The sequence below is a fragment of the Lycorma delicatula genome, chromosome 2 (assembly GCF_047948215.1).
Source record: "Lycorma delicatula isolate Av1 chromosome 2, ASM4794821v1, whole genome shotgun sequence".
Lineage (NCBI taxonomy): Eukaryota > Metazoa > Arthropoda > Insecta > Hemiptera > Fulgoridae > Lycorma > Lycorma delicatula.
Window position 1 is genome coordinate 84,990,799 of NC_134456.1, and position 14,597 is coordinate 85,005,395.

A 14,597-nucleotide genomic window follows, 5' to 3' on the forward strand; every position below is an offset into this window, starting at 1 on the left:
TGATTTCGAAGTTGAAAGTTCTAAGGTTCAAATCCCAGCAAAGGCATGAATAATCTTTTTACGGATTTGAATACTAGATAGTGAATACCAGTGTTCTTTGATGGTTGGGATTCAATTAACTACACATCTCAGGTAGGGTCGGCCTGAGACTGTACAAGATTACACTTCATTTACATTCATACATATCATCCTCTGAAGTAGTACCTTACGGTAGTACCGGAGGCTAAACAGAAAAAAGATAATAACCCTGAAGTAAAAGGTTACATATATGTGTGTATATATATATTTTTATACATACCACATTTCACACATTTAATATATATACACATTTAGTATATGTACATATTTCAGTTTTAAATATATATATATATATATATATATGTTGTTTATATTGTAATGTCTTGTAATATTACAAGAATTATAAACGAGTGTTCTTGTCTAAAGTATTAAAAAATATTCTTACATTTGCTATTTAAAAATTAAAGAGATAAAACATTTCATTTCATAGCACGTAATAAAATTAAAAATGCCTATCTTATAAAAACAAAATCTATAACAAAATATGAATAATACACGTGTAATGGACACGCTTATAACAAATTATACTGTGAAAAACAAGTTTAAATTTAATATTATATTATAATACAATATGAACAGGATGAAGGGCAGCTTAGACTTTAATATCAACGCATCACTTTACATTTAAATGACTTGAAAATAATGAAGTGATATTTAATAATCAGGTCATGGTTTTAAATAGACTTTTATTCAAAATCGGTAAAAGATCTTTAATAATTAAAAATAAATAATTGTTTATATTTTTATGTAAAATATATATTTTTCAAACTGAATGAATTATGCAATTTTAAGGGGTTGTAAATGGGTAAACCCACCCCAAATTATAAAATAGTTTATTTCATTATATTTTTGGACAATCTAATATTTTACTAATATTGTAACGGGTACCATGATTCGACTTCCGGAAAATTCCGACATATCTTCGCGTTTTACATTCCCAGACCCAAAAACCACCGTCAGCTCAAAAGTTTATAGTTCACTTTCTTGCGAACACAATAACTTACGTAATTTTGCGTCAATCACTTTCAAATTGTATGAAAATCTCGGTTGAGTTCGTTAACGCCCAAAATCGGACCATGGGAATGAAGATGGGAGGGCTTTTTCGAAAAAACAAAATATCGCTATAACTTTCTTATTAAGTAAAATATCGAATTCGTTTAAAGTTTCTACTATTCTTTGGATAACGGCCTAAAACACATGTAAGTAAAGTTTTTTACTTCATCATCAAACATTGGTCCAGGAGGTAGAAAAAATGGGGTTTCGAAGACAAAAAAATCATACCTACCTTAATAGACACAGTATCGAATCGGTTTAAAGTGGTCGTTAGTCCACATGTAATATTTAATTACATAAAACCTTTGTCTGAAACAATTTTTGATATGAGCAACCCTTACGGTAATAGATGACCAAAATGTTGCTGGAATTGTTGGAAGATGGACTTGTCGTATGCTAAACATGTGAAACGTTTTTCACATGCAACCATTGTCGTATTGAGTAAATCTGAAGTTTTTCCTAATTTTAAGGTGGACATTTTTTTTATTCCCTACTTGGGACCGGTGAAATCTACCTCCGCCTTCCGGCGTGCCGAAAGGGATTTTTTTTATCAGTAATCGATCCTGTGTAGGCGTGGTTTTCTTTTTTGTCCGCATTTTTTCTCTTTGGAGATTCGGAACTTGTTTCCCTAAACCTTTTCACGACTTCATTTACGGTACCTAATCCCATACTACACTCGCTGGCAATCTGTCTTCGAGTCATTTGTGTGGACATTTGTTGGACAGAGCAACAATTTTTGACCGCTTTTGTGGGATTATATCCATTGCATTAACTAAAAACGAATAACAAACTTATAACAGAAACTCACAAGGTCACCGAAAACTAATCGACAATATAAAAGCACAAAAAAGTTCATATTTGTATATGAACACCAACAGTAGGCAGTCTGCCACAGAATGAACATTCCCTTTGTTCGGATTAATTTGTTCGCTACTGTAAACATATCATTTATTTATATAACTTATAATTTATATTTCAACTTTTTATATCAGGAAGTACTTTTAACATTGTTGATGAAGAAATAAGCAACTGTATAGGCTCCCCCCCAAAAAAAATCATTTAAATTAAGTGTGATGCAAATTCTATCGCTGATATAACTGTAATAAACGGTTTGAAAGAGAAATTACATACATCACTTTTGGATTTGTAACTAAAATTACATAGAACTAAACAACTGTAGGGAATTTCCCAAATGCATTGATATACGGTATAAATAAAACGTTTGCTCACAGATTGATGTTAAATACATCATAATAAAATTATTACTTGATTTGGGGTACATAATTTACATTGATAAAAATAGGGTAAGAGCTCTACGAACTCAGTACTCCCATGAAGACAAGGTGTAACTCGATGTTTTAAACTGGCAGTATATTTTAATTTTACATCGCTTTGTTTTGATTTTACATCCGTGTTTTGCAACACGGATGCAAAACATTCATCCTGATAATGATTTCATCTAAAAAGACAATCATTAAACATCGGCATTCTATGATACCTTCGATGTTTATTAAACATTCCAATAAAATATAATAAGTTCAAAATGCAAAACATAATTCAATAAGTTTTATATGAAGACTAAACAGATTATATGAAATATCAATAAAATAATTAATTAATAAATATTATTAAACAATACCCGCCGTAGATGAGCTGCATTATTTGTCAATCGAACATGAAAGATAAAAATGTATTAGACAATCGAGAATATGATCGTTCAATTTGGATAACGTTGAAATACGATTGATATAAAGTAGTATTATAATGTAAATTAAATTTAATTCAGATAGTGCTGTATGCAATGGACAACAATCAGACATGCGCCATAAATGAAAACCGTAAAACTTAATCTACTTTGCTCATTGATGTACAGCCACTTCACAACAGCTATCTTATCGTTATTTTAGAAATCACTTAATATGCATACAACTTAAACAATTTTAACATTCTACGGCTAATCCATTTTTAGTTATGCGAGATACATACGTACAGACGTGACGCCGAAACTGGTCAAAATGGATTCAGGATGATCAAAATGGATATTTCCACTGAAATCTGAAAACAGAAATTTTTCGCGATTACAATACTTCCTTGTACTTCGTACATGGAACAAAAAAGGCAGAAGTGTTATTAAATATTGTTTATTCAAATTTCACGACATTTTAAATTCTGAACGAAATGATGAAAGTGGCAGCCGTCTTCTTGAATACGCAAATCCACATATCACCGGTTTCTTTCAACTGTTTTCAGAATTTCTGACTGGAATACAGCTTCTTTGATATCGACCTTCAATCGTTCTAGTATTTTTAATTTATTGCTGTAGGCCTTTTATATGATTTAAGCCCAAAGAAAAAAATCTAGCACTGTTAAATCTGGAGATCACATCGGCTATAAACTACAACCTACGATGCGATCGCCAAACAATTTGTTAAAGCTGTTATTGAATTTGCATATCGCGGCATCATGTTGTAACTGACAGTATCGATCTTTCACTTCTACAGCGCAAAGAATTGAAATAAAATATTCCGATATCGTTCTCCATCAATAATCCAATCGAAGAAAATAGGATCAACAATTTTTTTTTGCGATACTCCATACCAGCCGCTCGATTTCACCGGGTGAGATGGTTTTTCGTGATACAAATGGGGATTTTTAGCAACCTAAATCCTATTATTTTGACTGTTGCAGCCATCCGAATGAATCCGGCACCTTGTCGGAGAATAATAGTCCATAGCATGAACCCTTTCGGGCACAAATTGATGAAACCGATGAAAATATTTTAGGTTATGAAAATGTTGTTATATATTCTAGGCCGATGAAAATATTGTCTGTGAGGTGTTTATTTATGTGATTGGATGTGGCTGGCTTTGATGTGATGTATGGAGTGTGTGGTGAGATTTACTCTGATGTTTGGTATCTTGTGGGTGTAGGTCCGTGTCCGTTGACTGTGGTGTCTGAATGTGTGTGAAGGCGTATTCCTTCTTCCAAAAATAATGCACACCAGCTGTACCAGGAAGGGTGGAGGTTTAGTCGGTAGTGCACAGGAACACATACGCATTTAATAACATCTTGCGGAACCTGTTAGCTAGCCCGACACTGCTCAGGCGCCTGTAGTAAATGGAGTTCCTCTACCTCTTTAAAAAAAACAGAAGAAAAAAAAGGCGTACAAGTCGATGAACAGTTTGAATTAGATACGGTTGTAGGATTAATCGTTTAGTCGTCCGATGAACGGCTGATTTCGGCAAATTAATTTCAGCTGACAACTATCAAACTGATCTTTTGGTAAGACAGTAGTTATCGGTCATTGATTTCCTGCATTTCACATTGTCCTCAAACTTTTTGCGGTTAACAGAACCTGTCTTTCTGAAATCAGTCACTGATATCTTGTAAAGTATTAATCTATCTCGGTACCTTAAAGTGAAAACATCCTTACTCAGCGATCACTGATCGCAGATTGAAGTACAACTCAAAAATAAAAACGCGTTTTTCTTGTGATACCACTATCTTCTTACTAACAATACACTGAGCATTCTGATTGTTTTGTTATGGTTAATAATCTACTACATTGGCGCGACAGAGTTGGAAGAGTCTATTGCGGTAAAACATGGGGGAGTATGATAATCAATTCAAATTTTATAGAAGGCGGTATTTTATTGATAGTTGAATTTTACATGGAACGCCTGTGTGTGTGTGTGTGTGTGTGTGTGTGCACGTGAATATACCACACAATTTTTTAAATAGAAATTGTCAAGCAATCTCTTTAATTATTGTAGTGTATAATATATTATTTCTTTGTTCAAAATTTTCATCGTTAAATTTTTATATTGTAAATAAAATTAAAAACAAAATTTTAATTTTAAATTAAAACTGAATAGTATACAGTTAACACACCAAAATAACAATTTAATTGTAATTTAAAATAATAAAATTTATTAATAAAATATACCGTGGTATTAATATGATTAATATCAAGCAAATTTCTGAAAATATAGCTTAGTTATCAATCGAGACCTATTTCACCAAATTTTTTCAAGAACTGCCATACTTCTAATTAAGGTTCAAATGTATCTCTTTTTTAGTAAATAATTTCTTTCAATATGTTTATTTAAAATATTTTTAAACTATTTTATCTTAAATATTCAATACACCATGTTTTTAAACATAATACTAATTATTTTCCAACGATTTTGACCGCTCCAGTAATAAATTCATTACAATGTCTGATGAAAGCAGAATTTTGCAAAAATATTTTTCTACTTAAGTTTGTGTCTTGATCAAATTTTGTAAGATATATGTATAATATTATAACTTGAGCTAGTAAATACAATTAACTTCGTGAAGCTTTCTACAAATTTACTTAGAGGGGTTGGGTGTTTTCTATAATATTATCGAGTAAAAAGCATTTGTAACATTCCTCCTGGAAAAACTGCTGCCACATAAATTGTGTTATATACTTCCACATTTGCCACATCAATTTTTAAAGTGATATCACACTTCGGCCGATCATATTTTTTTCTAACGTACCCGTTTGAAAGAATTATGCAATTACACTCTTATCATTTATGTTAAGTAACTCTGCTGTGCTGGTATTTCCCTTACTTTAATACCATAAACGATAATCATTTTCACGTGTAACGTAAGATAAACATGTGCGTGTTTATCTGTTTAATTTTAAGAGACGAACGAGTAATCAAAATATTAACATTATCTCTAAAAAACATTTGTAAAGTGATAAAAAAAACAGGATTAAAAACATAATTCAGTTCTGCCATACTTTACGGTCTGTTATTTTATCATCATCATCGAGTTGGCCGATAATGATTTTAAATATAGTCTTCATTTAAATATAGGTTCACATAGAAGGACTTTATTCTTTATAATTATAAATAATATATTTTGGTACTTACGTATTAACGCCACCGCAGCTACAGCTTTATTTAAAAACAAAGTAGTCAATCGGATTTCGGTGGAAAATGGGCCGATATAGAGTTTAACATAGATTCAAAACAGTCTCTTAATTAATTTTAATAAATAGTTATTTATATTTATTTATTTTATAAATATATAACCAAACTTAACATACGCTAGCTAACCTTGAGTAATTAACAGGAGTGTTTTGATTATTTAAATAATAAATAATTGCAATAATTACTGAATTTATTAAATAAATACTCAAAAAATTACGGTGTTAATTAGTCAAGGTTAGCGAGCGTAGGTTAAGTTTGGTTAAATTATATTTATAAAATAAATAAATATAAATAATCATTTATTATAATTAATAAAGAGACTGTTCATTTTCCACCGAAATCCGATTGACTACTTTGTTTTTAAATAAAGCTGTAGCTGCAGTGGCGTTAATACGTTAAGTACCTATATTTTAAACCCACCAAGTTGGTCTAGTGGTGAACTCGTCTTCCCAAATCAGCTGATTTGGATTTTGAGAGTTCCAACGTTCAAGTCCTAGTAAAGTCAGTTATTTTTACACGGATTTGAATACTATACCGTGGATACCGGTGTTCTTTGATGGTTGGATTTCAATTAACCGTACATCTCAGGAATAGTCGACCTGAGACTGTAAAAGACTACACTTCATTTACACTCATACATATCATCCTCTAAAGTATTATCTGAACGGTAATTACCGGAGGCTAAACAGAGAAAAGAACAAAATCGATATAACTGATCCTATATTGCATTTCATGGAAGAAATATTTATTCATTATGTGTCGCATAACTATTAGGCTTTGCAAGGATATTACAGCCACATCACAAAGGCATACGCCTTGTAAAAAACAAATGTGCTGAAATAAGAGGGATACTAGCATTACAAAAGCGACTGGCTATGGAAAAAACTTCTCTTCAGTGCATTTAATTTTTACTAAACTATAAATAAAAAATTTGGAAAAAGCATAAATAGAATAACTTTTCTTGAAAGAAAAGGAAGCAAGCAATAAACAATATGACTTCTCAAAGGAAGACTTGTTGTATAGAGCTACTGCTTTGATGCGATTTGAAAAAAAAAATACAATATTTTTTACGTACTATTACAATTTTTATTCCATTTAAAGGAAAAAGTTTGCTTTTTAACGTAATTTTTGATTCTGATTAACTCGAGGCCAACCAAATCTTGCAATTGACATTATTTCCGTTTGATTGTGATCGATTAATTGATCAACCGGGTAAAAAAAGTATAAATATACATCAATTAATACATTCATTACTACGTCTGTTATAATAATAACAAACATATCATTATTCAGATAATAACTATCATTCAGTAGTTAAAAAAAGGATAATTCCTAAACATCAAAATTCAGAAAAATAATTAAAAAATAATACTTTCTATAATATAACAAATTATATATAAAAAAAATGGTCAAAAACTAAAACGACTATAAAGTGATAATACTTTAAACTAATAGGTAAAACTCTTGACAGAATCTTAAAAGAAGTACATATAAAAACAACATATCAATAGCATACATATCAACGTAATGATGGTGATGTTTATGCAATAAATGTACTTATGCAATAAAATTATAATTGACAGTTAACGTAAAAAACCAAATTAAATCACTACAAAAAGAAGCTGTTACAATTAGCTAAATAGATAAGAAATACACGAAACAAAGCCAGTAAATGGAAATTAAATAATACGATGAAAACAATAGTTTATATATATTGCACTTAAATATCTTTAACAATTTTCTGTTAGACTACAGAGTTAAAATAATAATCTTAAAAAAAATATCGCTCAAAGTCAATAACAATAAAATTTTATGAATTTTTTTCTCTTAAATAAAAATAAATCGGTCAAATTTCTGTATCGTAATAATTATGTTTGATAACAAGTCTCTTTTACTAGCATAAGTAAATTAATTAATCGTTTGGCATAAAATATACCAGTTATAAAAATTAAATTACAATTCGTACGCAAAATTTTTCTTTAAATTATTTGATTTTTTTTCAACTTAATTGACAATTTTCAAATCTTTTCTTCTACTTATCCACCAGCAGATTAAAGAAATCGTTCATACCATAACCTATGAATAGCGCATTAATTTGTACTTCATAGCTGATGGTTTCAAGTTAAAGATTGTCAATACAGTCTAAAAAATTAATATTTCATCTTATAACTTATTATGTAAATAATGTGCGACTAAAGCAACTGACCAGTGGAAACTATAACCGCATTTTCTTAATTTTTTTTAAAAATTTCCTGAACAGGAACGTGTAATTGGATAAAATATTTTACAGGTAAAAGTTCTTCTATTGGTTCTACAGGTAGAGATTACTACAAGATCACCGGGGGAAAAAAATGGCAAGTATGTGATAGCACGGAATAAAACACAATTGAGAATAGAAAATATAAGAAATGTTAAGTTAAAGATAAGATTCTGATGCTCCGATGAGTTTACCGTGGTATACCTAGAAGTAAACCTAAAATACAGATGCTTGAAGAGTGGCAGGTACAGTGGGAAACATCAGACACTGGAGACTGTCCAGAAGGATAATGCCCCAAGTCAGTATATGGATAAGGGTGGGGTTTCATCACGCACAACTGTTAACTGGACACTGTGAGTATGGGGCCTACCTCCATCGTTTTGGCAGACGGATGGCCCCAGACAGCCGATACTGTAACGAAATTGACTAGGTAGAGCACTCGATATAGAGATGTAATATTTGTAAAGAAATTAGGCACTCATTTGGGATAAGTCAATTGCATCCGGAAAACACGCAGCAGTACATGCTAAAAGGAAAACATGAATGGAATAAAGTAGCCTCTATGGTAACCAGAATAACACAAATCAAGGAGAGAGACGGTAGGTAGTTGAATGGGGACGGATACTGGAGATAGGGAAACACAAGGGCAGCCCTGCTCATGAGAGGGCGGTTCGCTGAGGTGGGCCGCTCTCGACCGGGGACCCCTTGAGTTCAGGGAAAATTGAAAAGACCGGAGACCCTGCTGGATCCCCTCCTTGAAGGGGAACTGGTTTGAGGCATGGCACAAAGAAAAGACCGAATCCCGGCCTACTGGGTGAGCGACCTCAGCAGGCACGGCATCGCCGAATCCTGTGGGGTCCCGGGAGGTTAGAGGCCAGGCAACCACTGAGGATGCGCAATGCGTAACTGCTGGACCATCCTCAGTGGTCTTAAGTTAAAGATAAGAACAGAATAATATAAGAGAAAAGTGTACCCTTCAGCAGCACGAATGACAAAAAATCAACTTCCTTCAATTATGTATATCGTTCAGGACCTGTATAATTCCGAAATTGACTACTTAAGACGGTAGTTTTTAGTCGGCATTTAACACAGTAGTATAATGAATTAACTGAAATTTCAGTCGAAGCTTTTCAAGATAGGGGTAAATTAAACATTTATAAATAGGAAACGGTTGACAAATAACATTTGATTTAACTCGAAAGTCATCTATATAGCATTTATAATAATATCTATATCGGTAAAACTAACACGTCTTTTAAAAAAAAGATTCACAGAACATTAAACTGCCTACAAAAACAAGAAAAGATGTGTATTTAATACGGTTGACAATCTGATAGAATATAAATACAGTATCAAAAATTACAAAAATAATTTAGAAATCTTAGGATTTTGCAATGGCAATATACTCGAAAAATACTACATTTATTATTTTAAAAACACAGCTAATTATAGCAGTTGGCAACAATATTTACAAACATAAATTACATAATTCCAGCTGATTTTTTATTTTTCAAACTTTTTTTTTTGATCGCGAAAAATTTCAGCTTTCAGATTTCAACGGAAATATCCATTTTCACCATACCTGAATTCATTTTGACTAGTTTCGGCGTGACGTCAGTATGTACGTACCTCGCATAACTCAAAAACTATTAGCCGTAGGATTTTGAAATTTTGGAAATAGGACTACTGTAACATCTAGCTGTGCACCTCCCCTTTTGATTGCAATCGACTGGACCAAAAGTGCCCAAAAAAGGCTCAAAATCCAAAAACTTTGGATTTTGGACTTTTTTTTAACTGCAATAATAAGTACTCATTGGGAGCTTTTCAACGATATATCATAAATGGTACTTATTTTCACTTATTTTACTTGATTCCAGAGTTGTAGCCAAATAAAAGTTTAATTAATGAAATATATGGATCTTACAAGAGGAAAGCACACCGGTTCAATCCGACTTCATTTCCTTTTTTTAACTTTTTTTTTTTAATTTAAATAAATTGATTTATTAATTATTATTAACCTCTAATTGTAAAAAAAATCTTTACAATAAATAATTCCATAATAACAATAAAAGAAAATATTAATGAAATAAAATTTTATGTACTTTTTAATTAAAAAAAAAAAAAAAAATGTGTATATGTAATTAACTAGGCGTTCAAAGAAAGTCATGTGGTGTCCACAACAGATTTTTTTCATACAATTATAATATTATTTACAAACTGATAATGCGAGATTCCGTGAAAATTGACTATTGAAATTTTATTAAATTTTTCTAGACCCACCGGGTTGGTCCTAGTGGTGAACGAGTCTTCACAAATCAGCTGATATAGAAGTGGAGAATTCCAAAGTTCAAATCCTAGTAAAGGCAGTTAATTTTATACGGATTTGAATATTAAACCGTACTCTTCACGCTTTATTAAAGGGTTTCAATTAACCACACATCTCAGAAATGGTCGACCTGAGACTGTACAAGACTACAGTTAACTTACACTCATATGTATCATCCTCTGAAGTAATACCTGATGGTGATTCCCGAACGCTAAACAGGAAAAAAAATCTTTCTATAACTACGTATGGCGGTTTTTCTTTAGAATATTATTTTGAGATATCTGTTCAGTGTTTTAAAAATAAAAATTACAAAAAAAAATTCAAGGTTAATCACTTTTAATTACTAATCTGATATTTTAATTAGAAATTAAAATATGCAATTTCAATATTCCTTTAATTAGCGATTTAATATATCTGATAAAGTTAAATGTAATTAATGATTCTAAAAATTCTAGAAAATGTTCATATAATTTGTTTTAATATAAAAGTACATAAAAAAATTACCACGATTAATTAAGAGAGATGAAATTTTATACCAACACTAATAAGCAAACCGTTTCACCAACCTAATGTAATTCACTGTCCACCATATTTAAATAACTACATAAGGAGAAGAAAGAGTTATTATTAAAATGTAGTAGTGACAGATAATTAAATTCAAAATTTTAGTAAAGAAAATAAGAATTTAACATTAATAATAAAAATAGGACACTTTTTTTCTTTTTCCTTTTTAGCCTCCGGTAATTACCTTCAGATAATACTTCAGAGGATGATATGTATGAGTGTAAATGAAGTGTAGTCTAGTACAGTCTCATTTCGACCATTCCTGATATCTGTGGTTAATTGAAACCCAACCTACCAAAGAACACCGTTATTCTCGATCTAGTGTTCAAATCCGTGTAAAAATAACTGACTTTACTAGGAATTGAACGCTGGAACTCTAGACTTCCAAATCAGCTGATTTGGGTAGACGCGTTCACCACTAGACCAACCCGGTGGGTTAATAATAGGGCACTTGGCCGAGAAATAATTTACTTTAAAAATGATACCTGATAAGCGCATTACTGATCTAATATCACAATCATCCTAGACAATGCGGCGTTAAAGATAATACGGATGACTTGTTTCATCTGAAAAATCATTATACTGTAGTTGTTTAAACAACTCTTTCGACTAAAATGAAAACTAATTATCTTGACAGGGTGGAGAAATATGAAAATCATTTAAACATCCATATTTATATATAATTTACTAAGCATTTGGCACCGTTGGTATTAATTAAATTTCCACTTACCAACAATTTAAAAAGTGTAAATCCTAGTACTTTCAGAACAGTTACTCCATCATCACGCATTTTCCAAAATATATTAATTCAAATGTATTTCAATTAAAATTGTTACGTCCATAACAGTCGGTCGTCAAGAAATAAAAATAAATTGTACGTCAAAAAGACTGTGACGTCATGTTCGTAAGATGTTTGCGAAGTAAGACGCTAGCGTTAAGATGTTGTCGCAAACATCTTACGAACATGACGTCACAGTCTTATTGACGTACAATTTATTTTTATTTCTTGACGACCGACTATTACGAACGTAACAATTTTAATTTAAATACAATTATACATTTGAATTTGAATTAATATATTTTGGGAAATCCCTGATGATGAAGTAACGGCTACGAAAGTACTCGGATATATACTTTTAAAATTGTTGGCAAGTGGAAAAAAAGTACAAAGTCCGACTAAAATTAAAAGGCTACAAATAAGAATGTAATTATATGAATTCCCAAGACAAAAGCTGAAAAGAAGGATGTAGGATTTTAAACGGGGTAATTAACTGCAATCCCTACAAGTGTGAAGAGGACAACTCGAGTTAATGCTAGTGCAATTTCCTGCGAATTGTTAAAAGAAGAAAAGAAAAACATACAAGCTACGTAGAGTTGCTTAACTCATTAGAAAAAAAAAATTAAATCGTATCAGTAAACATTTTTTCCTTTTATAAAACTAAAAATAATCCTTTCAAATTTTCTGTCATAATCTTCACTGTAACAAGCTCTTGTAAAAAAACTTGAATCCCATGAATGAATGACCTATTCAGGATAGCCCTAGAATATTTTCCTGGTTGCTGAAATAAAACCTTTTAATGCCATTTTATCCTCTTTTATTAAATTTTTTGTATTTACAGGTGATAGTGAACCGCTATTTCAGTCGTTTCAAATTTCTTCGTAATTCTTCGTTTCAAATTTCACTTCTGGAGCTCCCGTCGGTTCGTGAGATTGCACAACAGCGCAATGTCAAATACCTGCACAGGCTTGACAATCATGTAAAGTACTTTGCAATTAATCTACTCGACAACAGAGACGTCCGACGGTTGAAACGTGCCCATTTACTCGACTTTGGGTCTGCGTAACTGTTTGTAATCTAACACCCGTCAAGTTTAGTGGTGTCGTATCTAATTTCTTGTTACTTCTTTCTTTTTTTATTTGTTATTAATGTTTGTTTTGTGGACTATACGGTGCTGAAATTAATGGTTTGTGATTTATGACTGAGCTTGAAATTTCATATTGTACTTGTTTACTAGCAACAATTTATTGCGTATTATTTATTTTGGGGGTTCCTTAAGGACCTCCTTACGACGTGCTTTTGTCAGGAAACTTACTTACGGCTCCGCAGGAGAGCCGATTGTAATTATAATTGTTATTGAGCAAAAAAAAAAAAAAAAACCAACAAAAATTCACTTAGAATAATTTTACAGGTGTCAGCTGATTTTACTGTTGATTTTTTCTTTAAGAAGTTGGTAAAACTATTAAACTCATCTTTACACATGAAATTTGCAAGTCGATGCTGATGTAAAGTTATATGCACTATAAGAGTGATTATTCACAATGCAGTTAACTATTGAAGAATAGAAGGATACCAAAATAAACTCTGAATCATTTATTCTCTAATATTTCACTTAATCAGATTAGATATGTCAATACTGATATACCCGTGTCAGTAGACGGAATTACTGAAACAATACTGAAAACTTGCACGGTTTTATTGATTCTCCCTTAAACCTATAATGAATTACAATACGGTGTGCGATTACAATAAAATGAATATTCTTCAATTAAACGGTTCTGAATGCTGATACCTAGAATGAAATTACACAATTCATTGCCTGAATCCAAGAGTATGAGATATCTGATAGTTTTTAGAGGTATCTCAAACAACCCTGATTTCAAAATAACAGTGAATTTAAAAAATATATATATACATTTTTAAATCAAAGAAAATTGAAATCAGGTGAATAACTTACAGAGTAGATGACATATGAATCAGATAAAAAAAAAAAAAAAAAAAAAAAAATTTAATCATATTTATTTCTACATCAATTGTTTTATTTTATTTTATGAATTACACTATTTTTTTAAGTTACGATCAGCTACACGAGTCGTTAAATAATTAAAAGAGACAAATGACTGTAGAAATATGATTATTTATTCAATTAAAATGAAACTAATGCTACTTTCAGCACATCCTGACCCGTAGGGGAAGACACCCTCCGCCGCCCCTCCGTTCAGAGCTCTTATGGGCTTTACCGGAGGTCAACTTTGAAACCTCGACTTTTGACATATTCCAGTCCGCCTCGGCCAGGATGCCACGAGTGACATTCCCATCGGTGTACTACTAGTTAATGAACTCAAAACAAAACACATCTCACAGAGTCTTAAGCAAAACTGAAAATACCTAACTAACAAAGGAATTGAACTACCTGCCAGTAGAACGTAAAAGTGAGTTCAACACACAACACGAAACATAAAAATATCAACAATAACAATCAACGGGACAATAACACCACAGTAACATTGAAACAAGACAAAACAAAGGACAAGAACGACAACAAAAACATAATTTATAAAACAAAACGTCAAC

General features: G+C 31.4%; 1 protein-coding gene across 5 annotated transcripts in view; it reads right to left on the reverse strand.

The window, feature by feature from the left end:
* Arl5 (ADP-ribosylation factor-like 5) overlaps positions 1 to 14,597 on the reverse strand; it is a 92,802-nt gene that overhangs the window by 63,080 nt on the left and 15,125 nt on the right. The window contains exon 2 of one of the 5 annotated variants that reach the window (XM_075355691.1): positions 3,122 to 3,186. The exons of 2 other annotated variants lie outside the window; for them this stretch is intronic. The gene's annotated coding sequence lies outside the window, so the exon portion shown is untranslated. Of the gene's footprint in view, positions 1 to 3,117; positions 3,187 to 11,975; positions 12,007 to 14,597 lie in introns of those variants that run through there. 2 more of the 5 variants (XM_075355692.1, XM_075355693.1) reach the window with 2 other exon arrangements.